Source organism: Microcaecilia unicolor, chromosome 3 (genome assembly GCF_901765095.1).
Source record: "Microcaecilia unicolor chromosome 3, aMicUni1.1, whole genome shotgun sequence".
NCBI lineage: Eukaryota > Metazoa > Chordata > Amphibia > Gymnophiona > Siphonopidae > Microcaecilia > Microcaecilia unicolor.
The window spans coordinates 229695455-229723330 of record NC_044033.1 but is presented as its reverse complement, the minus strand read 5'-3'; the positions used below and the strand labels follow the sequence as shown (position 1 = coordinate 229723330).

Here is a 27876-nt window from a genome sequence, read left to right as displayed (position 1 = left end):
AAAAGGCGGATAGAGTGGACTTCAAAGGAGGAAAAACAGTGAGATTGAGGTGGAAGAAGGGGTTGGAATCTGGAGGAGGGAGAGAGAAGTAGTCCAACACCACCCCCACGGCCAGCAGGGCGAGGAGTATGTGAAAATAGATAACCGCCATGGCACAGGGCTGCGACTGAAGCAGAGTCATCAGGGCAGAGCCAGGTTTCTGTTATGGCGAGCAGATGGAGGTGACGCGAGATAAAGAGGTCCTGGATATAGGGGAGTTTGTTACAGATAGAGCGGGCATTCCATAGGGCGCAAGAGAAGGGCAGAGAAGAGGAGGGGAGTAGAGGAATAGAGATGAGGTTAGAGAGGTCACGGTGAGATCTGTAGAGTTTGGATAATAGTTGGTGAGGAGGGCCAGGATTGGGATTGATGTCACCAGCTGAGAGTAAGAGAAGGAGTAAAACAGAGCGGAGGAGAGTAGGAGAGGTGTGGCCACGAAGGCGTCGAAGGCGAGAGGTATTTAGGTGGAATGGGGAAGGCAAAATGGAGGGAAGAAAGAGACGGAGATTAAAAGCCAAGAGGGAGGAAGAGGGTAGGAGAGAAGGTGAGGTGATGAAGTCAATGGATGGGAAGTGAGTTCCTGTAGCGGAGAGAGGTAGGGGGTGAGGGAAAAGATTAGGAAGGGACAGAGCTAGGAAGAGAATGTGAATAGGGGCCATAAATGAGAAAAATGCCCCGCGCGCCTAACCTAGAGCGGAGGCCCTGAGTGGATCGGGGTGGACCTGGGTGTCACCCCGGAGAAGGCTGTAAGGATATGCAGATGATCTGCAAGTCCTCCACAGCACCTGAAAGGCAGCCGGTGGTAGAGGTGGGCACCTCTCAGCTGAGGAAAGGCTTACCAGGGGTTAGGCCGAAGCCAGCATTCCTCCCCTGAGGGTCGCCTGATCCGAGCTGCTGTGTTTTGGATGGTTTGTAGCTTTTTTAGGAGCACACTTGTGCACCCTGCGTATATGCCATTGCAGTAATCAAGTCGGCTTAAGACTAACAATCTGACTAAATTGCAAAATATTCCTCTTGGGAAATAATGCTTCAATCGTTTTAGTTGCCAGAGAGAGGAGAATGCTTTCTTGGTGGATGAGCTGGTATGATCCAGCAGCGTTAAGTTCTGGTCCACAATAACACCTAGTATACGTAGGCTCTCAGAGATGGGCAGAGTAAAGCCTGGTACAGTTAAGGTAGCGGGTCTGAATTTATTAAAGGGAGAGGTAAGAATAAGGCAATGAGTTTTTTCAGTGTTAAGCTTTAATTTGAAGGAGTTGGCCCAGGTGAACATGGTGTTTATTCCAAGGCCGATCTCATTAGTGATTTCGGCGAAGCTTGTCCGAAATAGGATGTAAATAGTGACATCATCTGCATAGATAAATGGGTGAAGACCAAGCTTTGAAAGGGCTGCGGCCAGGGGAATCAGCATTACGTTGAAGAGAGTAGGGGAGAGTGGTGAGCCTTGGGGCACTCCACAGACCTGGTGCCACGGAGAGGATAACCGTGAGTTGGACTTCACTTGGTAGGTCCTGGTGGTTAAGAAACTGGCTAGCCAGGAGGAAGTGACATCATCGCTAAGGGATGGCAGCCTGATTTCAGAGCTCTGCTGAAAACAGAGTAAATAAGTGCTGTAACCCCGAAAAACGCGACGATTTCGCGAGTGCAGAGGCTCCTGTAGTGTATACAAGCATGGCAGCGAGAAAAAGACTCTCCAAGTTTAAATAGCTGCCGGATGGATCCAGATCCTCGAAGTGTGCTGGGCCACGAGCTAGCTTGAGAGGATCCAAGATGGCTGCTGGAGATTCTGAGTCAGACCCTGATATCGAGGAACCAACAGAGGAAGAGGATGACTGTGGTAAGACAGCATTTATTCGCTGGTTTAAAGACTTAAATGCTGAAATGGTGGCCACAAGAACCAGTATCCAAAATGCAGTTGCAGTGCTGCATGAGGAGCTGAAGGAGATTGGGAACCATGTGGCAGAGACAGAGGAGAGGGTGGAAAATATGGCAGAGGAGGCAGGGCTGGTCTTAGGCAGAGGCGACCAAGGCGACCACATAGGGCCCCGCGCCTAAGGGGGCCCCGCGCAGCGCGCCTCAACTCTGCCTCGCTCGTGCCTCCGCTCCAACCTCCGCCGCTGCTCGCCTTAGTCGCTTGAGATGATCCCCATTCCTGCGGCTTGGCCGCTCCGCTCCCGCCACCACCGGCGCAGCGCCCACCCCCGGCTTGGGCCCGCTGAGCCCGCCGTCAGCTCCCGAGTCCCCGGACCCTGGCGACTAACTGAGCGATGCCAGCGAGCCAGCCCAGGCAACGACGGCCCCGCCCCCAATGGTGACGACAGACAGTTGCAGCGCGACAGCTCACCTCCAGGCTCCAGCTTCCCGCTCAATGTCCCACCTTCTGATGTATTTCCTGTTTCCCGCGAGGGCGGGAGTCACTGAGCGGGAAAAGCTGGAGCCTGGTCGGAGGTGGTGAGGACGTGAGGTGAGCCATCGTTGCTGACGCCAACAGTTGTGCACTTATGCCAAATCGAAATCGGATTCCATGCAGGCAGGAGATCAGGAGAAGTGTCTCTCTCATCTAACGACACTTGCGGACGGTGCAAGGGTTGGAAATGTCTGCCTCCCTGAGAGGAATTTGGCCCAACAACATTAGTTGCTGGAGAAGCTGAGCAAGTAAGATCTTCTGGCTTGGAAGAGGCTGTTTCTAACATATCTGGGTTATTTTCACATAGATCTGCAGATATTTCTCCTGATAAAAATTTGGATGGCAATAGCAGATTTAGCTAAAACGCTGCTTCCAATAATTAATGATTTGACACCTCAAATTAATCATAAATCATGAAGTATCAAAATCTGATATAAAGTACGTACAATCAGTTCAAACTATTTAGTAACTGATGTGGCTACTTGCCTCTCTGGTTTGATGGGTTACAGAGTAATAGGGGAATTTGAAAGTACTGGATCTTTTCTTAATAAATTTTCCCTTTATTCTCCTTTGTTATGAGAATTGGAACTACTAATTGTAGTGGACTTGAACTGAATAATTTCTGGGGAGGGGGGGTTTCCTGATAGCATTGTGCTTATTATTTCAATCAGTTTTTTTGTACAAGTTTGCTTCATTTGTCTTTATTTGAAATTTCATAAATAAAAAAATGTTCTAAAAATGGAATAATCGTATCAATGGGGTGGAGCTAGGGTGGGGCGGGGCTAGGGTGGGGCCCCACCAAATTGGTCTGCATAGGGCCCCGCACTTGCTAAGACTGGCCCTGAGAGGAGGTACGGGACCTGCAGAAAGATCTTAAAGCAGAACAGCAGCTGAGAAGAGACTTAGAATTGCTGTTGGAGGATTTAGAAAACAGATCCCGAAGATGCAATTTGCGATTTAAAGGGATCCCAGAGGAGGCAGAGTTTAAGGATGCGGTGAAAGTAATTCAGGATCTGTGTAATTTTATTATGGACCCAGGAAATACAGGAGGAGAAGAGCAAAACTCCAAACGCATTAAAATTGATTGGGCCCATAGGAATCTAGGGCCCTAAAGGGGAGGACAGCCTAGAGTCATTGTGGTTTGTTTTCATGAGTTTGGAGTAAAAGAGGCAATCTGGAGAAAAGGCCGGGGTCTGGGTGAGGTTGCCTGGAAGAATTGTAAACCTCAGATATTTCAAGATCTGGCCAGAAAGACACTGCAGAGGAGGAGAGAATATAAAGAGATCACCAGATACTTGCAAAAAGAGGGACTGAGATATAAGTGGCTTTATCCCCTGGGCATGCAAGTCACAGTGGGTAATAAGACCCGGAGATTCCTGTCTACTGAAGGAGCTTGGAAGTCATTGAAGGAGATAGGGTGCACAGATTTGTCAAACACAGCGAAACAGACAGACAAGCAGCAGATACCAAGTCCTAAGAATAGTAAAGAGGGATGGAACAAAGGGCGTGGAGCGAAGGGGCAAGGGTCCCCGAGTTTGGATAGCCGCAGATCTGAAGCCAGCGGAGTGGACTGATCATGGTGGCTGGAACAACATTGGATCTCACAGGATAATAGTATTATCTATTGACTGAATGTTGATAACTATAGGAGGGAAGTGTCAGGATGTTTGGTTACTATAGGAGGTATATAAGCAGGGGGGCAGCGAATGAGGAGGGATATCAGAGGGGCGGCTCTCTGGCGATGGCTCAATTCCTCAGGGACTGATCTTGCAGAGAGGGAACAGAGCCAGAGGCAGGGGGGGAGAGGGGGGAGGGGGGAGTGGGGGGAAGGTTACGGGTGGGAACATGGAATGTCAATGGTCTGAATAACCCTGGGAAAAGGAGCATTGTATTTAAAGAATTGAACCAGTTAAAATGGGACTTGATTATGTTACAGGAAACTCACATAAGGAAACAAGATGAACACTTGCTTAGAAGTAAACAATTGGGTGACTGCTTTCTGTTGGCGGACCCTAATGGGGGGGGAACGGGGGGAGTTGCCATCTTTGTTAAAGCACATCTTAGATTTGTTCAGGAAGATATTTTCAAAGGGAAAGAGGGAAGATGTTTAGCAGTGAAAGGGAAGATAGGAGAGCAACACATTACTCTGGTTAATATATATGCCCCTAATAGTGGCCAGGGTGCCTTTTTTGAGTCAATCAGGCCAGAACTCAGTGCATTTGGGAAAGGTCAGATAATACTGGGGAGGGATTTCAACTTCACATCCTCAAATTTAGACCACTCTCTGGGACGAGCTGAGGGAACTAAGCAATATAGGGGGAAGTTTCTTAAGCTAATGGCAGAATTAGAGCTGGTGGACGTTTGGAGATTACAGCATCCCAGACAGAGGACTTACACATTTTATTCCCATGCACAAAACACATACACTAGGATAGATACAATATGGTGCAGCCGGTCACTATTTGGGAAGGAACTGGCACCATTATTAGTTAGGGTGGACAATGCAAATTTTGGGGGCCATGGAGTTCCTCCCAGTATGAGGGAAGCGGCATAGGCGGTCGGTGGCCCAACTGTTTGGGGAGGCTAAAGGGGGTGGGGTTATGGGCGGGGTTAGGGGTGGGGCCAGGGTGGAGCTTAAATCCATAATTGATAACAGAAAAAAAAATAAAAATAAAAGTCACAATTAATACCTTTTATTAAATTTAGATATTAGATATGTATCATATGTCAAAGAATAAAGTGATTGCTCAAAGCATATACTAACCACAATCGCTCAACTGCAAAACACTATCCACAACTTCGTGAGTTCGTTCCCTCAGAGTCCTGCCCTCAAGGAAATGATGTCAGAAGGCGGGACTCTGCGGAACGAACCACGTCATGAAGGGAGAGAAGACTAGAGACGGGCAGGGCAGGCTGAAATGACGCGGCCGTCGCTGGGACGAGGTAAATTAAAGATTTAAAGGGTGGCGCGGGGCAGATAGGAAGGAAGCGGAAGGAGAGACTCACGGCGCTGCTCGCCCGCCCAAAAATTCGGACAAATGGGCGGGCGGGCAGCCAAAACCCCTCAGGTGCCGGCTGGGGAGGCTTAGCCTCCCCAAGCCTCTTATACCAGGTGCCTATGGGAAGCAGGGATATCAGTCCTTTTAAAACCAGGGAGAGATCCAGCAGTGTGTGGATCATATAGACCGATATCTCTGCTGAATATCGATGTAAAAATTTTAGCCAAAGTTATGGCAGATTGTTTGGCGAGAGTGCTGCCTCACATAATTCACGAGGATCAATCAGGGTTCATAGCACACAGACATGTGGCAGACAATATTCGCCGCACTTTGAATATTACATGGGGGGCACAGAGGAGGGGAGATTCACTGACACTGCTGGCGGTGGATGCGGAGAAAGCATTTGACAGAGTGGAGTGGGAATACCTGTGGGAAGTGATGAGGGCTATGGGAATGGGGGGCGCATTTCTAGAATGGTAAAAGGTATGTATACATTCCCAGTGGCGCGTATAAAAGTGAATGGAGAGTACTCAGAGTATTTCCCAATAGCAAGAGGAACGAGACAAGCCAGCTTATAATCGAAAGTGATCGCCGGCCATCTTCCGACACAAATCGGGAGATGGCCGGCGATTTCTTAAAAGCGGCGAAATCGGTATAATCGAAAGCGGCATTTTTGACAGCATCGCTGCTTTCCCGTCGCTTTGCCGGCGAAAGTTCAAGGGGGCGTGTCGGTAGATTAGCGAAGGCGGGACATGGGTGGGCATGGGCGTGGCTACCAGGATGGCCGTCTTTCGCCGATAACAGAAAAAAAAAGCGGCGTTAAGCAGTATTTCGCCGGGTTTACTCGGTCCTTTTATTTTCACAACCAAGCCTCAAAAGGTGCCCCAACTGACCAGATGATCACTGGAGGGAATGGGGGATGACCTCCCCATACTCCCTCAGTAGTCACCAACCCCCTTCCATACTAAAAAAATAAAACTAAAAACCTTTTTTGCCAGCCTGTATGCCAGCCTCAAATGCCGTACCCACCTCCATGACAGCAGAATGTGTTGTATCCTCCGACAGCCTTTCCCTGGTTGCGATGTGGCTCTCGGGTGAGTGTGACACCTTTTCTGTTAGGTGCCCTGCAGAGTCACATTAGCAATGCATTGTGGTGGGTGTAGGGTACTGGGCTCTACTCCCATGGTGCTTTTCCCCCCTGCTAACTGGGTCAGAGTGTGCCCATGCGGTAGTGGCCATTTTTGTAAGCCAGTTTTAGTTCCCTTTCCTATGCTACCCACGTTAGAGAACGTAGTTCTTACCTTGAATGGTGCTGAAAGAGGGCATTGTACACCATTGTGCCAGCTCTGACCTACTGCTAATCTTAGTACCAGGGGACTCTTTGCCAGTAGGGCACAACCCCTCTGATCTGCAGTTAACTGTGAGTAAACGTGGTTATTTCAAGAAAGGACTTTTTCAAAGAGATTAGTCTTCAGGTGTGAACTGCTGTGCCAAAGTTATACAGCAGCAATAAGTCCTAGAGGCTGTATGCAGGTCCCTGGAGCAAATTTAGTGGGTGCAGTACATGTGTGAGTACTGGGTTTGGGGGGGGGGGGGTTGGGGGGCTCAGCTCCCAAAGTAAGGGAGCTATGCACGTGGGAGCTTTTCTGAAGTCCACCGCAGTGACCCCTAGGGTGGCTGGTTGGTGTCCTGGCATGTCAGGGGGGCCAGTGCACTAAAAATGCTGGCTCCTCCCACGGCCAAATGCCTTGAATTTGGCCGGGGTTTGAGATGGCCGACATAACTTTCCATTATCGCTGAAAAACAAACCCGGCCATCTTATACCCGGCGAACTCCACGGCATTTGGCCGGGCTAAACCATATTATCGACAAAAAAAGATGGCCGGCCATCTTTTTCGATAATATGGTTCCGGCCAGCTGTAGCGCCTCCGCCACAATAGATCGCCGGTGAACTATTTGGCCGGCGACGTTCGATTATGCCCCTCAAGGTTGCCCATTATCTCCCCTGTTATTTGCTATTTCCATTGAACCCCTGGCTTTGAGAATACGGACTCTCAGAGACATTAGAGGAGTTAAATTGGGGGGTCATGAGCACAAAATTGCCCTGTTTGCAGACGACATTGTCTTTTATGTATCCCAACCATTACTGACACTGCCTATTATAATAAGGGACCTGGAACTATACGGTAAAGTGGTGGGGTTTTTAGTGAATTACGATAAATCTGAGATGATGGGAATTACTAGCACAGAGGCAGAGCTGGAGCAGCTGAAACAGGCATTCCCTTTTAAAATGACGGACCATAGTTTTAGAAATTTGGGAATTATAATACCAAAAGATCTAAATAACCTCTTCTTGTTAAATTATACGCCTTTGCTCAGGGATGTGAGACGGGACTTGATTAAATGGAAGAATAATTGGTTGTCATGGTGGGGGAGAATAGCGGTAGTAAAAATGAACATTTTACCCAGACTGCTTTTTCTGTTTCAGACACTGCCAATATTAGTACCCAGAAGGGAAATTTTAAAACTACAATCAGATATAGGGATCTTTGTGTGGGTGGGTAGGCCAGCTAGGCTGTCGAAAAAAAATCTTGTGGGGGAAGGTGGAAGAGGGGGGGGGGGGGGGGGAGAGGGTTGCCAAATGTGCAGTGGTACTACTGGGCAGCCCAATTAAAAGAGATAGGGGAGTGGAGTAAAGTAGACTTATCTCCAATTACTAGGCTAGAGCAAATTTTTGTTAGGGAAGTTTTTCCGATCTGAGGAAGAAGGGCACCCTTCGAAAGCTAATCAAGAAATGTATTAAGTTATGTCCAATAAAAAAGGTATCATCTTATTTTCTTTTCCATGTTTTATTTTGTTTGATTTCTATTGATAACCTTAAGAGTGGACTAACACGGCTACCACACTCCTCTACTTGTTAGGGAAGGAAAGCTAGATGGTCTGCTGTGGGCCTGAGTCCCGGAGCAGACATACAAGGGCCTTATGCTGAATCCTTTTGTATCTCATCTCTTCACGGTGTGGGGGAGGCTGAAAAGGAAGGTAAGAGGGACAGGGAATAGATCTACATATGCATGACTCACACAGGAACCCGGGTTCCCGGGGGAAGGGAAAATAAGGTATTCCAAAATTGGTTTCAAAAAGGGCTCATACGTTTTCATGAGTGCCTAGATGAGGGTCGAATACGGACATTTGAAGAACTACAGGAAATGTATGGGTTAGTAGAGTCCGATTTATATGCGTACATGCAGGTCAAACACTTTATTAGTACAGAGAAATGGGACAGGGAGGAATTCAAAGACCAAGAGGGATTTGAAAATGTATGGGGGATATGGATAAGTGGGGGAAAGGAATTTCACGGATATATGGACACCTCAGGGGGCAGAGTTTTATGAAAATGACCTATATGGAGGCATGGGAAAAGGGCTTGAATCAGGATGTTGCAGAGGCAGAATGGAGGAGGGTATGCTTGGAAGTCAAGAAAGCCTCGGTGTGTGTGCTTATTAAAGAAAATGCGTATAAAGTGCTGAGGCTTCTGATAGCTGTTGGAGATGTGGAAGGGAGACGGGAACATTTTTTCATATTTGGTGGGGGTGCAGTTTGATTCAACCTTATTGGAAAGATATAATGGATAGGTTGTCTAAAGTTCTAGAAGGTACTTTTCCATGTGATCCTAAATGGTGCCTCCTGGGGTGGGGGAACCAGAGTGGAAAGAAATGGCAACAGAGATTCAAGAGAATGGGGTTAGCCACCGCAAACACCACTATTGCAATGCATTGGAAAAAGGCCGCTGGGCCAACTGTAGGTAATTGGGCTGAGAAATTTAAAACCATTATAGAGTTGGAAAAATTGACTGATAAGCGTAAGGGGAAATATAATCCAGAGGCACCTGAATGGATTCATCTAACAGATATTGAGGGGGTTTAGGGGGGTTTGGGCTGTTGGGGGAATCAGTTGTTGAGGGGTTAGTGGGGTGGGAGGGGGAAGGGTGGGGGGAATAGGGGGGATAAAAGGGTTATAAGCATAATGTTAAAATAAAAATTAAATTGTTGCATTGTCATGTGCTGGAGCCAATGGCTCGTTGTTATGTTTGAGATGTTATTTCAATAAAAATTCAAAGTAAAAAAAAAAAGAAACTGGCTAGCCAGGCTAGGACATGCCCACCGACACCAAAGTAGTCGAGAAGTCTTAACAGGATGGCGTGGTCCACCATGTCAAAAGCACTTGACAAGTCAAATTGCAGTAAAAGAATACTTCTCCCTAATGCTATTTTTTGCTTGAAGCTTGATAGAAGCGTGACAAGCACAGTTTCAATGCTGTGAAGGGTACAAAATCCAGATTGCGATTCATTGAAGATAGAGAACCTGTCCAGATACTCAGTGAGCTGTTTGTTCACCATGCTCTCCGTTAGCTTTACAAATAACGGTATTGATGCAATGGGGCGATAGTTAGTTAGGTCAGTACTATCTTTTTTGGCATATTTTGGAACTGGGGTGAGCAGTATGATCCCACGGGTGTCAGGGAAGAATCCGTTGCCTAGCATGTAGTTCAGATGCTGTGTTAGATCAGCAACAAAGCAAGTGGGTGCACTTTTATGTAAATAGTTTGGGCAGGCGTCCAAGTAGCAAAACTTACTGGAAAATCTGCGGATCTCTTGCGTAACAGAATCAAGAGTAAGTGCAGAAAAGCTTGGAGAAGAGACGGCTGAGGGGAGATATGATAGAAGTGTATAAAATAATGAGTGGAATGGATCGGGTGGATGTGAAGCGACTGTTCACGCTATCCAAAAATACTAGGACTAGAGGGCATGAGTTGAAGCTACAGTGTGGTAAATTTAAAACGAATCGGAGAAAATTTTTCTTCACCCAACGTGTAATTAGACTCTGGAATTCGTTGCCGGAGAACGTGGTACGGGCGGTTAGCTTGACGGAGTTTAAAAAGGGGTTAGATAGATTCCTAAAGGACAAGTCCATAGACCGCTATTAAATGGACTGGAAAAATTCCTCATTTTTAGGTATAACTTGTCTGGAATGTTTTTACGTTTGGGGAGCGTGCCAGGTGCCCTTGACCTGGATTGGCCACTGTCGGTGACAGGATGCTGGGCTAGATGGACCTTTGGTCTTTCCCAGTATGGCACTACTTATGTACTTATGTACTTAATGTTCTATCTACTGGGCACCCTTATGGATCTGGAGCTAGGTCATCGATGAACTGATCTATTCCGGAACAGCACTGTGGTAATGAACTCCGGAGACGAAGCATTTTATTTTTAAAGAATGTGGCGAGCTGATCAGCAGATGGGATAACAGTTGATGAGGAGGTGAGCGCGGTGGAATCTAGCAATTTGTTGACATAGAAGTATAGATTTCTGATGCTGGAATACTCTCAATGCTGGAATGACTGGTCTTATCCAGGAGTGAGGTAGAATTATGTGGTGGTGAATAAAAGGAGAAATCAGGCTCATTATTATGCATGAGATACCAAATGTCATGCAATTTTATCCGTGCCATTATGTCCTGTAATGTGAACCAAGCCTTTGTTTTTTTTATAAGCATAAATAGATTTTCTAAGTCAGCATTCTGCACTAAGTTTAAATCTCCCCCAAGCGCACAAAGGGTGTTGCCTCCATTAGCTATTAAACAGACTATACTGTGGAAAAAGTCTGGGCAATCAGCATTAGGTGCATAAATATTAATAAGGTAAAGAAGAACATCATTAATATTAATGGTTACCATAACCCAGGGGTAGACAACTCCGGTCCTCGAGAGCCGCAGGCAGGTCAGGTTTTCAGGATATCCACAATGAATATGCAGGAGATAGATTTGCAAGCACTGCCGTCTTGGTATGCAAATCTATCTCCTGCATATTCATTGTGGATATCCTGAAAACCTGACCTGCCTGCGGCACTCGAAGACTGGAATTGCCTACCTCTGCCATAACCCATCGGCCAGAGGTGTCACTAAAATGAGATATCAGTTTTATGTCAGTCCTTTTTCTTATCAGGAAGGCCACACCATTCCGTTTGCCTTCTGCAGGCGAGAAGATTGGTGTAAGAGATCATCTGGATTGCAGTTTAGTAGACTCTGACGCTGTCAGGTGTGTTTTCTGAAACAATATGAAATCTGGATTGTATTTGGAAAGGGAGGTTGAGATTTTTTTTTCCCTTTTTATAGGATTGTTAAATGCCTTAACATTGAGTGATAAGAAAATGACAGCCAGCACTAAATATAGGTATTACATGGATCATACATTAGTTTGACTATAGGAAAAGTAAGTATGAAATAGCCCATCGTAGTGACCAAAATTACTCTATCAGGGTATAGGATATTCATAAGAAACAGAACAGTTTGTATAATAGCAACATATAAAATAAACCCCAACCATGAGTTACAGAGCACCAGGGTTTACAGCACCCAGCACTAACTCCCACTGAAGGTTTATCACAATAGGATATGTGAGATATATTATCAACCTAAACAAGCATTGGATGATTAAATAATCACCTCTATATGCTCTCCAATATAGCCCAAAAAAGATAAAAGCAAGCTAACAAAATATTTCCAAATGAACATGCAGTCAAGGTTAAGTATGTCTATATAATAGTGAGATAGATGAACTAGTATGCAGAGTGGAAGGTGAATGTCATTGCTTAGCATAGCAGAGAACATGAACCTTGAAAACAGGAAGGAATAACACTTCTATAGTTCATCTTTGTCATTTGCCATGTATTAGTGAGTGGTGGAAATACCATTGACACATAATAAGAAAAATTGAGAGCCAATAACTTGATGTTAGAGATTATAATGATTCAATAGCACTTGGAGCAACTTTTTCTAAGTAGGTATCCGTGCTGGCTAAGAAAATCCTTGGTACAGTTGCTGTATGTTACACGCATTCGTGTGGGAAAGAAAAGCTCCAAATGTGCATTTATTTTTCTCAGTCTGGGCAGTTAAGTCAAAAACTGCTTCATAATTTTTACAGTATTTTTGCTCGTCAGGCAAAAATTGAAGCATATTGTCCTTGTGTTTCACTAGTGCTCTCAGATGAGCTCACTGTAGAATCTCAGTAACCTGAGGATAGCATAACACACGTCATCAAAGAATATGAGAACTTATCATGTGAAAGGACCCAGTGGGCCCATTCTAATTCAAATTCCTTGTTGAACTGCAGACCAAGGAGAGAAGATATGAATTTCTTGAAAAACTGATCAGGTCAGGGCCTTCTAAATTTTCTGGCAGGCCTACCAGTCTGATGTTATTGTGGCAGGTTCTGTTATTATTATCTTTGTGATCATGTTCTAACTGTGTGGCAAAGTTTTTACATTTTGCTCTGTGATGGATTGTCTGGCTTCTAATCTATTTACCTTGGATTTGAATTGTGCCGTCTCTGTCTTAATGGTAGAAAGGTCCTTCTTTATGTCTCCCATGTTCTCCTTCGCATCAGCCAGCATGTCTTTCAGGGCCCGCACTCATCTAAAATGGTGGTTGAGGTCTGATCATCCGTTTTCGTTGGTTGTTCCTTGTGCAGCAAATATGGTTCTACTCAATATCGCTTGCCAGATTTTCTAGCAGACATGATGTTAAATGATGGTAAGACGGAAGAAATAAGGCTATGATATTATTTTTAAGATTGACAATAATGATGTTTATGCGGGAGTCTGAGGGAGATCAGCGCTTATACTGCCATCCCATGCAGTGATCTAGGTTCCTACCAGTCGATCATTTATATATTTGCCTCCATAGGGACTGGTATTCTGATGTTACAAGCTGGAACTGGCACCAACACCTAAGTTCAGGGCCGGTCATAGGCAGAGGCAGCCGCATAGGGCCCCGCGCCTCGCCTCTGCCTCTCCAACCATGCTCGCCTGCCCTCCACCCATGTCCCGCCACGCGAGTCTCCTTGTTCCCCTGCTGCTCCCCCTCCCTCCAGCCACCTGAGACCCCTCCCGTCTGAGCCCCCTCCCCCTCCCTGACCCGCCAAATGACCCTCTTCTGCCACCCGACCCGCCCGCACCTCACCTGACCCAGCATTTTTTTAAAAATCTCCAAGCGGCGGTGCCTCGCGTCTGTGAGAAGAAAACTCACTTCGTCATTGGCCGGCCTTCCCTCAAGTCCTGCCCTCTGATGTAACTTCCGCAAGGGCGGGACTTGAGGGAAGGCTGGCCAACGACGAGGAGACTCATGTGGCGGGACATGGGTAGAGGGCAGGGGGGACGGGGGGTTACTGGACATAGGTGGATGGCAGTTGGCAGGGGGGACAGGAGGGTCGCTGGACATGGGGTGGATGGAGGGGAGGGGGCTTCAGGACATGGGTGGATGGCAGGGGAGGGGGGTATCTGGACATAGGTGGATGGCAGGGGAGGGCATAGGGGACGGGGGGTTGCTGGACATGGATGGCAGGGGGGACAGGAGGGTCGCTGGACATGGGTGGATGCCAGGGGAGGGGGTTTCTGGACATAGGTGGATGGCAGGGGAGGGCAGGGAGGACAGGAGGGGCGCTGGACATGGGTGGATGGCAGGGGAGGGTGTTTTCTGGACATAGGTGGATGGCAGGGAAGGGCACAGGGGACAGGGGGGGTTGCTGGACATGGATGGCAGGGGGAACAGGAGGGTCACTGGACATGGGTGGATGGCAGGGGAGGGGGGTTTCTGGACATAGGTGGAGGGCAGGGGGCACAGGAGGGTCGCTGGACATGGGTGGATGGCAGGGGAGGGGGGTTTCTGGACATAGGTGGAGGGCAGGGGGCACAGGAGGGTCGTTGGACATGGGTGGATGGCAGGGGAGGGGGTTTCAGGACATAGGTGGAGGGCAGGGGAGGGCAGGGGGCACAGGAGGGTCGCTGGACATGGGTGGATGGCAGGGGAGGGCATAGGGGATGGGGGGTTGCTGGACATGGATAGCAGGGGGGACAGGAGGGTCGCTGGACAGGAGTGGATGGCAGGGGAGGGGGTTTCTGGACATACGTGGAGGGCAGGGGGCACAGGAGGGTCGCTGGACATGGGTGGATGGAGGAGAGAGAAGAAATGCTGGACATGGATGGAGGCGAGGGAAGAGTGAGGAAGGAGATGAGGTGAGGGAAAAGGAAGACAGGAGAAAAAGTGCACATGGATATAGAAAATAGGCAGAAGCTGGAGCCACTGGACAGTCAAGTCTGCGGAGGACCCAGCTTTTACTTACGGATGTAGGACAAGAAATGAAGAAGAAAGGCGGAAAGTAAAGAAGTAAATGGAAAGGAAGCCCTGGAAACGGAGTTAAGAGGACAGATAGCAGCACAATCGGATACTGAGCCAGCATGATCAGAAAAACAAAGTCACCAGACAACAAAGGTAGAAAAAACTATTTTATTCAGGATTTATTAATTGGAATATGTTAGTTTTTGGAAATGTGCATCTGTGATATTTTTCATGTAAGTTTTAATTTTTGTAGTATTGCTGCATGCTGAGTCTGACTTCTTGAGGTAACTTTCCAGTTCAGTATTTTGCATTCATGTGTTTTTCAGGTGTGATCAAGGAGGGTGCAGTATTCTGCTAGCGTATAGTTTGCAGCCCTTTTTGTTTTCACTAGGTTGTGCACTGGTGTTTTAGAGCCCGGTGTAATTACAGTTGCCTTTCCACGCCACGCATAAGGTTGTAGCTCGTCCTGTCCTTGGAATTAGTGCAGTTTATGGTGTGTTAAGGTTATGAGTGTGTTTTTGCACACATTTGTGTAAAGTGTTTTGCAGTGATTGTGAGTTGGCCTTACTAAGTGGCACCAAACATCGGAAAGGGTGTAGAGCCTAAATCATGACACACTATCTCTAAAAGGGTGTTTTGTGGCTCTACATGAGAATTGTGATATTATGATCCCTTGCTAGCTTCATATTGTTGATAATCTGCATTTTCCGTATGTCTGGTATATTGGTGTATAAGGTATGAATTGTGACTTTTTTTTTTTTACTTATTTTTTTTCTGTGTGTTGTCAGACAATTATGGATGACAGAGTCGGAGTCTTCTTGAGTCAGAGAGTTGTGGTATCTATTTTAAAACAATTTTAATACCTTGGTGGTCTATATGTTTTTATATTGTACATTATATTTTACATATCACTTTATTTTATTGTATATCTTTTCATTTCATTTTTATTTTATTGCATATATGGGTTACAGAGTAATAGGGGAATTTGAAAGTACTGAAACTTTTCTTAATATTTTTCCTTTATTCTCCTTTGTTATGAGAATTGGAACTACTAATTGTAGTGGAGTTGAACTGAATAATTTCTGGGGAGGGGAGGTTTCATGATAGCATTGTGCTTATTATTTCAATCAGTTTTTTGTACAAGTTTAGCTTCATTTGTCTTTATTTGAAATTTCATAAATAAAAAAATGTTCTAAAAATGGAATAATCATATCAATGGGGTGGAGCTAGGGTGGGGGCGGGGCTATGGTGGGGGTGGGGCTATGGTGGGGTGGGGCTAGGATGGGGCCCCACCAAATTGGTCTGCATAGGGCCCCGCACTTGCTAAGACCGGCCCTGCATAAGTTTAGTCTTTTGGAGGCAGATTGTAGAAAGAATGTACAGCTCAGAAGATGTCCAAATCAGTACATCATATATGGACATCTAGCCTGTCGTAAAATACATGAGAAATGGACATCCAAGGCTGGCTACATCCAGCATGAACATTCATTTTACACACTGAAACATCCAATCTATAATTGCGGCAAAACAAAACAAGTGATGTGGACCTCTTTGTGTCATCAGAGAAACGTCCGTGTTATGAAATGTAACCAGTGCTTTTTTTGTAGAAAAAAAGGTGCCGGTACTCATTGTGGGCGGAGTCACCACATATGACTCCACCCCATTATAGCAACACCCACATTTGCCACACCCCTTATACCAGCCATAGCGCATATAAACAGACATCATTGAAAATATTATACTAGTATAGGAGAAAAAAATAACATGATTTTTTTTCATTATAAATAATTTCTGTAAGCTGTTACAGCTCCAGTATACCCAGTGCAAAATAAGACAGCAGATGTAAATTCTCAAATTGGATATATTCCAGACACTAAAATGAAAATAAAATGATTTTTTCTACCTTTGTTGTCTGGTGACTTTGTTTTTCTGATCGTGCTGGCTCAGTATCTGATTCTGTTGCTATCTGTCCTCTTAACTCAGTTTCCAGGGCTTCCTTTCCATTTATTTCTTTACTTTCCTCTTTTCTTCTTCATTTCTTGCCCTACATCCGTAAGTAAAAGCTGGGTCCTCCGCAGACTTGACTGTCCAGTGGATCTAGCTTCTGCCTATTTTCTACATCCATGTGCAGTTTTTCTCCTCTCTTCCTTTTCCCTCATCTCATCTCCTTCCTCACTCTTTCCTCGCCTCCATCCATGTCCAGCATTTCTTCGCTCTCCCTTCCCTCTCCTCCATCCACCTATGTCTAGCAGCCCTCCTCTCCCCTGCCCTCCATCCACCCATGTCCAGCGACCCCCACGTCCCCCCTGCCATCCACCCATGTCCAGCAACCCTCCCGTCCCCCCTGCCATCCACCCATGTCCAGCGACCCCCCGGTCCCCCCTGCCATCCACCCATGTCCAGCAACCCCCCCTGCCATCCACCCATGTCCAGTGACCCTCCTGTCCCCCCTGCCCTCCCCTGCCATCCACCCATGTCCAGCAACCCCCTGTCATCCACCCATGTTCAGTGACCCTCCTGTCCCCCCTGCCATCCACCCATGTCCAGCTACCCCCCCCCAGTCCCCCCTGCCATCCACCCATGTCCAGTGACCCTCCTGTCCCCCCTGCTCTCTCCTGCCATCCACCCATGTCCAGCAACCCCCCCTGTCATCCACCCATGTTCAGCGACCCTCCTGTCCCCCCTGCCATCCACCCATGTCCAGCGACCCCCCAGTCCCCCCTTCCATCCACCCATGTCCAGTGACCCTCCTGTCCCCCCTGCCCTCCCCTGCCATCCACCCATGTCCAGCGACTATCCTCGTTTCCCTGCTCCCCCTCCCTGCAGCCACCCATACCCATCTGAGCCCCCGTCCCCGACCCAGTCCCCATCTGCCTATCAGCTCCGTGCTGCCGACCCTCTTCCTTTGCCACCCAGCACTGTGATGACCCAACCTTTAAAAAAATCAACAAAGCGGAGCGGTGCCTCGCGTCTGTCCCGCAACAGCAATTTTTTCCGGACCCCACTGCCCCTCCCATCCTGTGTTATCCCATCTCTTCCTGCCCCTTTCATGCACCCACCTTGCAGCACCATATCCCTCCCATTCCATTTTGCTTGCTGTGCGCTAAAAAACAAGCATGGCAGAAGCGCGGGACCGTGGCTCTCTGCCTGCTGGCGCCGCTACTGTTTCTTGTGTGAGGTTAACTTCTGGGTCAGCACAGGAAGCAGTAGCAGCAGGCAGAGAGCCACGGTCTCGCGCTTCTGCCATGCTTGTTTTTTAGCGCACAGCAGGCAAAGTGGAATGGGAGGGATATGGTGCTGCAAGGTGGGTGCATGAAAGGGGCAAGAAGAGATGGGATAACACAGGATGGGAGGGGCAGTGGGGTCCGGCAAAGATTGCGGATGCAGGCAGAGGAAGTGCAGGATTCACCGGGTGGGAGGGTCGCCGGGAGGGGGGGAGCAAAAAAAAAAAGGTGCCGGTGCGCCGTACCGTTGCGTACCAGCACAAATAAAGCACTGAATGTAACAAACATCTGCATGAATGAATAGCGTAATGGTTACATCAGTCAGCAGACAAGGCCAAAAAACTGGAGGGAACAAGATGTTGCTGGTGCAAATCCCACTGTAGGTATTTGTAATTTATTTTCCTTTTTTCTTAAAATTGTGAGCCCCCCAGGGAAAGAAAAATACTTGTTGTGACTTCCCTTACTCCAACCAGTGGAGGATTGCTCAATCAAAGCACCTTTCAGTAACCTGAATGCCAAGTTCCAAGTCTAAATACAGATGTCTATCTTTTTGATCATGAACATCCTTTGCCCTTCTTTAAATCAGAGGTGGACATATATATTTTGGCCCCTCCCTACTCCCAATCAACACATGCCCAGACCACTTCCCCTTGTCGTATGGATGTACTGCAGTTGTAGACGTCCATATTCTGGCTTTATAAAATCGGTATTTGGACGTCTATGCAATATGGACCTTTAAAGTGAGCAAGTGCAAAGTGATGCATGTGGAAAAGAGGAACTCAAACTATAGCTACGTGATGCAAGGTTCCACATTAGGAGTCACCAACCAGGAAAGGGATCTGGGTGTCAGCGCTGATGATACATTAAAACCCTATGCTCAATGTGTGACGGGGGCTAAGAAAGCAAATAGAATGTTAAGTATTCTTAGGAAAGGAATGGAAAACAAAAATGAGGACATTATAATGCCTTTGTATCGCTCCATGGTGGAACCTCATCTCAATAATTATGTGCAATTCTGGTCACCACATCTCAAAAAAGATACAGTGGAATTAGAAAAGGTACAGAAAAGGGCGATGAAAATTATAAAGGGAATGGGATGTGAAGAAAGGCTAAAGTGGCTAGGGCTCTTCAGCTTGGAGAATAGATGACAGAAGAGAGAAATGATAGAGGCCTATAAAATAATGAGTGGAATGGAATGAGTAGACATGAATTACTTGTTTACTCTTTCAAAAAATACTAGGACTAGGGGGCATGCAAAGAAGCTACAAAGTAGTAAATTTAAAATGAATCGAAGAAAATATTTCTTCACTTAGCATATAATTAAACACTGGAATTTGTTGCCAAAGAATGTAGTAAAAGCAGTTAGCTTAGCGGGGTTTTAAAAAGGTTAGGATAGCTTTCTAGAAGAAAAATCCATAAGCCATTATTAAAAAGACTTGGGGAAAATCCACTGCTTATTTCTAGGATAAGCAGCATAAAATATATTGTACTGTTTTGGGATCTTGCCAGGTACTTGCGACCTGAATTGTTCACTGTTGAAAACAAGATGCAGGGCTTGATGAACCTTCGGTCTGTCCCAGTACGGCAATACTTATGTACTTAAATGCTGTTTTTCAGATGTCCAAAACACAAATAGAGCTTCTAAAATAACCACCATATTCAGAGGTACTTCCTGTTTAACTAGGGTCAATGCATATATGCCTAACTGGCGATCAATTCTCTTTTTCTAGGTATAAAAATGTGGCTGTTTCCTTGGAGAATTTTCAAAGTGAAATTATGTATGCATTTTCATTTTGAAAATTTGTTAGAGTTTATATAGAGCAGAGTGCAGGAAAGCTCTTCTAAGTTATCCAGATAATGGTGTCATTATCCCCTGTATTCTATACATGGCACCTAAAGATGCACACCAAAATCGATCAACAAGCCCTCAACTAGCAATAATTGGCAACTAGCTGCACGCTATTCTATAAGGCTTGGCGCCTAACTCTCATAGCACGGATTTGATAGGGGGAATGCCAGAGGCATTCCAAAAAGTTGCAAGTGGAATTACAGAATTCGCCCAAAGCATACCTAAGATGGTGGCTGACATTTACACCTGGATCTGCACCGAATGCTATTCTATAAAAGGCACGCTCAATTTATAACATTACACTTAAGAGCTGAATTTTTTGGTGCTGAATTTTCGGTACCATTTATTGAATTCCCTCCAATATGGATAATGGCCAGGAATATTCAGGTATTTTTAAACACCAGAGCCACCATTAAAGGAAATATTGATTGTGATGTTTAAATATTGACCTGATAGCTTCTATATCTTGTCTCCTTTATCTCCCAATGACATTGGTACCCACATTCATCATGACAGCTGATTTCTCTCTGGTATTTAATCAAATCTTAATTTGGTGTCTTGTGAGGTCCACTACTTTTGCATTAGACTAGTTACCACATGATCATCATATCTACCAGCAAGTTAGTTATTTATATTCCTACTAAATTTCTTAGGAACTGGAATATTTTCAGACATAGTAAATAAATATAAAATTACTCACCAACATCTTCAGAAAGCTTGTCTATAGGAAATCAAAATAGAGAAGAGTCAGTGCTTTCAATAAAAGCCATTGGGACTGATATAGGATGTGTGCTTGTAACTAAGAGATATGCTCCTAAACTGGCCTTTCTGAAAATTTACAAGGGCTGAATTCTTAAATTAATACTCAAGATGTTACTTAGCAGTATGCTTACTAAAGAACATTAGGATTTGGAGTTAACACAGATTTTAGTGGGTATTAGCTGCAAATATAATGTTTTTCTTTTTGAGGATATGTTTTATACAGGTTGTGTGCTATTGTAGTCATTGGCACACAGTAACTGCTAGGATTTTAGCACAGGAGCACATAGCAATTCCTATATAGGAAGCACTAAATGATCCATCCTTAACAGAACTATATATTGTGCCTGAAAAATTGACATCGATTAAAGACACGATTAGCATGATTCTATAAAGATTATACAGAACTTAATTGAACAACAAGTCAATCAGTAATGATAATTGGGAGTTAACAGTTATCAGCAGTAATTGGCAATAATTAGGATTTAAGCATATATCTAATTCTATAACAGATTGCGCCTGACTCGTATTGTACATAAAAATGTGGGGGTGTGGTTAGGGCCTTGTTCTTGGAGTTTTGCGTGTTGATAGAGAATCACGCCTAAGTGCGCCTAATGTAGATGTCAGTATTTAGGCCTGCTTATAACAGTTCCAATTACAGCCACCTACAGATAGGCACACCTTACTGCTAAGCGTGAATCTATAAAAGATAAATCTATAAAGGAATCATATTTGTTAAAGAATCACACTAAGTACATCACTTTATCAGCGCTGCTTTTTAGCACTACTTATAGAATTTACTCCTTAGTGTATTACCTAGATCACCCTAACAAGATAATGTTGCAAAGCCCACACACTGCCTTCTCCCAGAAAAATTCCTTACCGCAAGCTCTAACAGGTATATTACCACATGCAATGGCCTCTATAGAATCCCCGCTTAGTGCACTGTATCCCAGTGCCTTTTCTTGGATCTATTCCATAGCGTCCAGTGAAGCTGTTTGCCGATGGGTGTGTCTAAAGATGATGCATCCTGGCTCTTCTGACTAACAGGAAAAATTCTATGTAGAACGTGACAATAATCATCCAATCCCATAACTGACTGGTTTATCTGAAGATGAAACAATCCATTGGTAGTCAGTTTGGAAATGACTGTGGAAAATAACTTACTTGAATTTAATGTGATTATGACTGAAAGAGTTCAGACCTTAGTTTATTGAAAAATGAAACATCATATTTTGATCCACTGCCTTCTGTGTTTCTCCTTTCTCCTCTTGTTATTTGAAACCATTGAGCAGGTTAATTAGGAAAGATAGGGCCCCTTTTACTAAGCTGTGTAGGCGCCTATGCACGCCCAACACGCACCAAAATGAACATACTGCCCAACTACTGTGTGCCTTTTGCTGTAATTTCATTTTTGGCGCGCGTCCGCAAAGCGCATCTGAAAAATAATTTTTATTTTCAGACGCATATAGTGGATGTACGCCAAGTGACATCTGATGCACGTAGGTCATTACCATGCAGATTCTTTACCGCTAGGTCTATGGATGGCAGTAAGGTCAGATACCCAAAATAGACACAGGGCAATTTTGGTTTTGACACAATTCCATTTTCGAAAAAAGTTTTAGAAGGCATTTTTGGTACGTGCTCTGAAAACTATTTCTGCGCACGCCCAAAACCCATGCTTATTCTACCGCAAGCCACTTTTTACCGTGGCTTAGTAAAAGAGCCTCATGGTATTTTAGTTTATGGATATATACATATATATACACACACACACACACACACACACACACTCCCAGCACAGGCAGCTCCTTGTGACTCTGGGCAAGTCACTTAACCCTCCATTGCTCCATGTAAGCCGCATTGAGCCTGTCATGAGTGGGAAAGTGCGGGGTACAAATGTAACAAAAAAATATATATATATATTTGCCTGTTACATGATAGCAACAAGGCAACAAATTTTGAACAGATTATAATTATGTCTGGCTAAGGTGAAGGTTTGGTTGGAGTTGAGGAAATTAAAAAGGAATGCATCCAAAGCTACTTGTTCAGGCTTAGCTAATATTATGTATGATACTGTAATGAGATGATTGATGAGTGAAACAGAAGAAATATCAAAGGTAGTGTCAGACTTGAGAGTAATCCAAGTACAGGCAAGTCAGTAGGCAGGGGGCAGGCAAGAGAGTAATCCAGGTACAGGCAAAGTCAGCAACGAGGGACCAGTAGATAAGAAGCAGACTACAGAGTTAGGACCACCTACCAAAGTAGAAGCCGAAGCATGGAGTCCAGGGAGAGCTCAGCTGATAAAGTGCTGGCATCTGACATCAGCAAGGAGAAGGGGCACAGCCATAGGACAAAAGCAAGGGAAGGAGGAACCAGAAGACTTATAGTAGAGAAGCAAGGGAAGCCAGGCAGAGGAAGAGCAGACCCAGGTGGGTGGAAGCAAAGTAATCAAGGAGCCTGGAAGAGAGAGAGAGAGCAGAAACAGGTGCATGGAACCAAAGCAATTAAGGAGCCTGCAATCACCACTCTCTGAACAAACCTAGAGAGGACTACACACACATGTCGAAGGCAGTGCCAGTGAAGTGTGCGTGTCGACGGGACCCCACGCAGCCCGAGGATGCCGCTTGCGTTGAGGTAGGGGACATGACAGTACCCCCTCCTTAAGGACCCCCCTCTGCCTAGGTCCGTGTTATGATTTTGCTGGTTTGGCTGAGGGGGAGGGGGGACGTCTCTTCTGATTGGCTGCCAGGGGTTGTGCTGATGTCAGGGGATAGTACTTTAGCCTGCAGCTGAAGAGTTTCTCTGCTTTTGCGTTACTTACTTGGTGGTAACAGGAAAGCCTGATAGGTTTCTCTCAGAACGTGCTCTAGGTTCTGACAGGGATCTGTGTTGTATTAGAGTATTCTTTTCCTTCCCTCTGGGTTAGCTGCTGCTGTGTGTGTGTGTGTGTGTGTGTGCGTAGCTCTGTAATCAGGGTCAGCTGCTCCTTTGTTTAGTGGGGGCTGGGCATTGCTCAGCCTCCAGGGCTCTGGGCTGAGTGAGAGCATTCTCCTTTGTTTGTTTGTTTTAAAGATTTCTCTTCCCAGTGTCCCGGCTTGCTGGCTCAGTGAGTTTAACTCTTTGTGTACTGTGTGTATTGTATTCCTGCCTCTGCCAGTGTGTTTGTTGGATGGGCCCCACTCCCTCTCGGGAGGGGAAGCGTTCTCTCTGATTGTTTGTTGATTTATGGCACTCTCTCTCTCTGCTGGCTCTACAAGCTTAACCCTTTGTGTTCCGTGTGCCTCTGTCTACAGTGGGTTTGAGGCAAAGGCGTTCTGCCTTCCTTTTGTGTCTGGTTCCTCTGGCTTCTGCCTGGGGCTCCTACCCTGGTGGGGGGGGGGGGGTTGCTGTGTTAGTTCCCCTGTCCTGCGCTAGTCCCCTGCGTGGGCGTGGCCCGCTCTGGTCCTTTGTTTCCCCCTCTGCCCTATTGCTGGTGTTCAGCGCGTGTCTGGCATCTTGGGGCCCTCTAGGTTCTTTCACCCCTCCCTGTGTGTGATTGGATTCCAGTTCAGCCGTGAGGCTCGCACGAGTGGCTCTGTGTGCGTGGGTTCCGGTTCGGCTGCGAGGCCTGCCTGTATGCCTATTTCCCTTCTTCCTGAGGGACTGTGGGGAGGGATAGCTTAGGGGGTATTGTGTAGCTGGGGTGTGCGGTGGTGGGTCGGTCTCCCCTTGGCCTGGGTCGGCGCCTGCTGGCCTCGGCCAGGGCCCAAGGGCTCACGACCAACCCAACGGATTACAGAACGCAAAAGCCATGAGCTCGACCGATCCATTCCCCATGCAGCTGCTCCAGCAATTGCATGCTCAGCTACAACAGGTATCGGGAGTCGTGAACGCACTGTCTCAACGGGTAGACACGCTGACTGTCACGGGAGCTGTGGAGGGCCCGCCAGCTTCTACTCCGCCGGGTTCCCACGCATGCGGCCGAGGGATTCGGGTGGCTACGCCCCCGAGGTAGAAGGGCGACAGTAAGACCTGCCGGGGGTTCCTCAATCAATGCCAAATTGTCTTCGAGTTGCAGGCCCGGGATTTTCCTTTGGATCGGGTGAAGGTGGCTTATATTATCTCTCTACTGGCAGGCCCCGCTCTGGCCTGGGCCTCGCCCTTATGGGAGAAGAAGGATCCCCTCTTGGATAATTTGGCAGAGTTCTTGAAACAATTTCGGCTCATCTTTGAGGAACCCGGGAAGCCCTCTTCGGCGGCAACTCAGCTGTTGAACCTACATCAGGGGCGACTCTCTCTGGGTGAGTACGCCATCCAGTTTCGGACCTTGGCCGCGGAGCTAGGTTGGGATAACCCAAGCCTGACGGCGGTATTCTGGCACAGTATTTCATCAGCGCTATTTTTCCTCTCCATGGTCTGCCAGAATCTATTACCTCTGATCGAGGAGTACAGTTTGTCTCAAAGTTCTGGAGAGCCCTGAATCGGGCCCTTGAAATAAAGCTGAACTTTTCGTCGGGATATCACCCACAATCCAATGGCCAAACAGAACGAGTGAACCAATGCTTGAAGCAGTTCCTGCGGATGTATGTCAATGAGCACCACAATGACTGGAGTCAGCTGCTGCCTTGGGCAGAATTCGCTCATAACAACCGAGTGAGCTCGGCCACGGGCGCTTCGCCCTTTTACATCGTATATGGACGACATCCGCGGATACCAGCCCCCTTGAAAACCAACTTGGATGTCCCGGCAGCGGCCGATGCGGTGACCTCGCTCCAAGCAATTTGGTCATCAGTTCAGAAAGCGCTGCGAGTGACCTCCGCTCGTATGAAACACCAAGCGGATCGGTCTTGCAGAGTGGAACTGCGCTTCCAGCCTGGCGACTTGGTGTGGTTGTCCACGCGTAATCTTCATCTGAAGATTCCCTCCTCCCGCTTTGCACCTCGATTTGTGGGCCCGTATCCCATTGTGAGGCAAGTGAATCGGGTCTGTTATCAGCTAAAGTTACCACCTACATTATGGGTACATAACACCTTTCATGTGTCCTTGCTGAAGCCTGTGATTCTGAGAAAAGGGGCTTTGCCCGCGTTGCCTGCTAGTCCAGCCATCTCAGCCTCCCAGGGGGAATACGAAGTCCAGGATGTCTTGGATGCAAGGCGCTTCCGGGGACATCTCCAGTATCTCATTGCGTGGAAGGGATATGGACCGGCAGACAACTCCTGGGAGGACGCTACTCATGTCCACACGCCAGTCCTAGTCAGACGGTTCCATCGCCTTTTCCCTCACAAACCTAAACCTCGTGGACGGGGTAGGGGGGCCCTTGAAGGGGGGGTGATGTTATGATTCTGCTGGTTTGGCTGAGGGGGAGGGGGGATGTCTCTTCTGATTGGCTGCCAGGGGTTGTGCAGACGTCAGGGGATAGTACTTTAGCCTGCAGCTGAAGAGTTTCTCTGCTTTTGCGTTACTTACTTGGTGGTAACAGGAAAGCCTGATAGGTTTCTCTCAGAACGTGCTCTAGGTTCTGACAGGGATCTGTGTTGTATTAGAGTATTCTTTTCCTTCCCTCTGGGTTAGCTGCTGCTGTGTGTGTGTGCGCGTAGCTCTGTAATCAGGGTCAGCTGCTCGTTTGTTTAGTGGGGGCTGGGCATTGCTCAGCCTCCAGGGCTCTGGGCTAAGTGAGAGCGTTCTCCTTTGTTTGTTTTAAGGATTTCTCTTCCCAGTGTCCCAGCTTGCTGGCTCAGTGAGTTTAACCCTTTGTGTACTGTGTGTATTGTATTCCTGTCTCTGCCAGTGTGTTTGTTGGATGGGCCCCACTCCCTCTCGGGAGGGGAAGCGTTCTCTCTGATTGTTTGTTGATTTATGGCACTCTCTCTCTGCTGGCTCTACAAGCTTAACCCTTTGTGTTCCGTGTGCCTCTGTCTACAGTGGGTTTGAGGCAAAGGCTTTCTGCCTTCCTTTTGTGTCTGGTTCCTCTGGCTTCTGCCTGGGGCTCCTACCCTGGTGGGGGGGGGGGGGTTGCTGTGTTAGTTCCCCTGTCCTGCACTAGTCCCCTGCGTGGGCGTGGCCCGCTCTGGTCCTTTGTTTCCCCCTCTGCCCTATTGCTGGTGTTCAGCGCGTGTCTGGCATCTTGGGGCCCTCTGGGTTCTTTCACCCCTCCCTGTGTGTGATTGGGTTCCAGTTCAGCCGTGAGGCTCGTACGAGTGGCTCTGTGTGCGTGGGTTCCGGTTCGGCCGCGAGGCCTGCCTGTATGCCTATTTCCCTTCTTCCTGAGGGACTGTGGGGAGGGGTAGCTTAGGGGGTATTGTGTAGCTGGGGTGTGCGGTGGTGGGTCGGTCTCCCCTTGGCCTGGGTCGGTGCCTGCTGGCCTCGGCCAGGGCCCAAGGGCTCACGACCAACCCAACGGATTACAGTCCGGGTTTCAGTGGGTAGCTGTAATGGAAGATTTAAAGGATTGCTTTTCAATCCTGCTTTGATCAGTAATGAACTCTGAAATCTTCTGTCTTTGACCGAAAGTAACTTTTCTTGTAAATACAAAAATAATTTGGAATGCAGAAGATAAGGTACAGCTCTAACTATTTTAGTATGTGAAGAGGAGGATGGTGCTTGTTTTCGGAAGTTCAGCTTGGCCAACTGGATTTGGAAAACATGTGACCATGTTCCCACAGTATGGCTTGTTTACCTAAACAGAGAAGCATTCTGTAATTTTCCTAGCTCTGAACATGAGCTCTAAGCCTAATAAAAAGGGGGGCTTGTTACAACAGAGTGGGAGCTCATCTGTGAGTAATGTATGTACTGCGCAGAGGACTTGTTCCTGGTCTAAAAAGCTCCTGGCTTTCGCTGTAACGGGCCCCCCCAGCTGATAAGAGCCTGTATGATGTAATGACCAGTGATGATGTATGTATATAGTATATTATTGCTTCTTTTCCTGGTCTAAAAAATCTTAGCATTGCTTAGATGTAGAGACCAGTGATGTAATGATTGTTTATATAGTTAATCATTGTGTATATCTTAATCATTGTAGATTTTAGCAACTCTAATAAAGGTTTCATTTATCTAATATGAATCCAAAAGAATCCACGGTAATTATTGAGTAGTCTGTGTTAGTGAGACAGGCTGTAAATCCATAGCAGTACAGTAGCTGTTATGGAAATTGCGAATCAGGTCAGGAATTGTCCTCCAGGCCAAAATGTTTCCAGGATAGCAGATAAAGTATTTGTCCTCTCTGACACTTGGAGTCTAGAATTTCCTCTACCTCAAATTCAGGGTCAGGCTCGGAATCAGGAATGATTATCTTCTTGGGTCCCGGATGCCATCTGGAAGTTAAAAATGGTTTAAGCAGGGCTACATGGAAGGCGTTGTGAACCTTGAGGTTAGCTGGTAACTGAAAATGGTAAGTGACTGCCCCCACCCGAGATTGTACTGGAAATGGCCATATGAATTGGGGAGCAAA

General features: G+C 46.7%; 1 pseudogene; it reads right to left on the bottom strand.

Annotated features, from left to right (window-relative positions):
- Nucleotides 1-27876, bottom strand: part of LOC115466352 — a 168929-nt pseudogene that overhangs the window by 42818 nt on the left and 98235 nt on the right.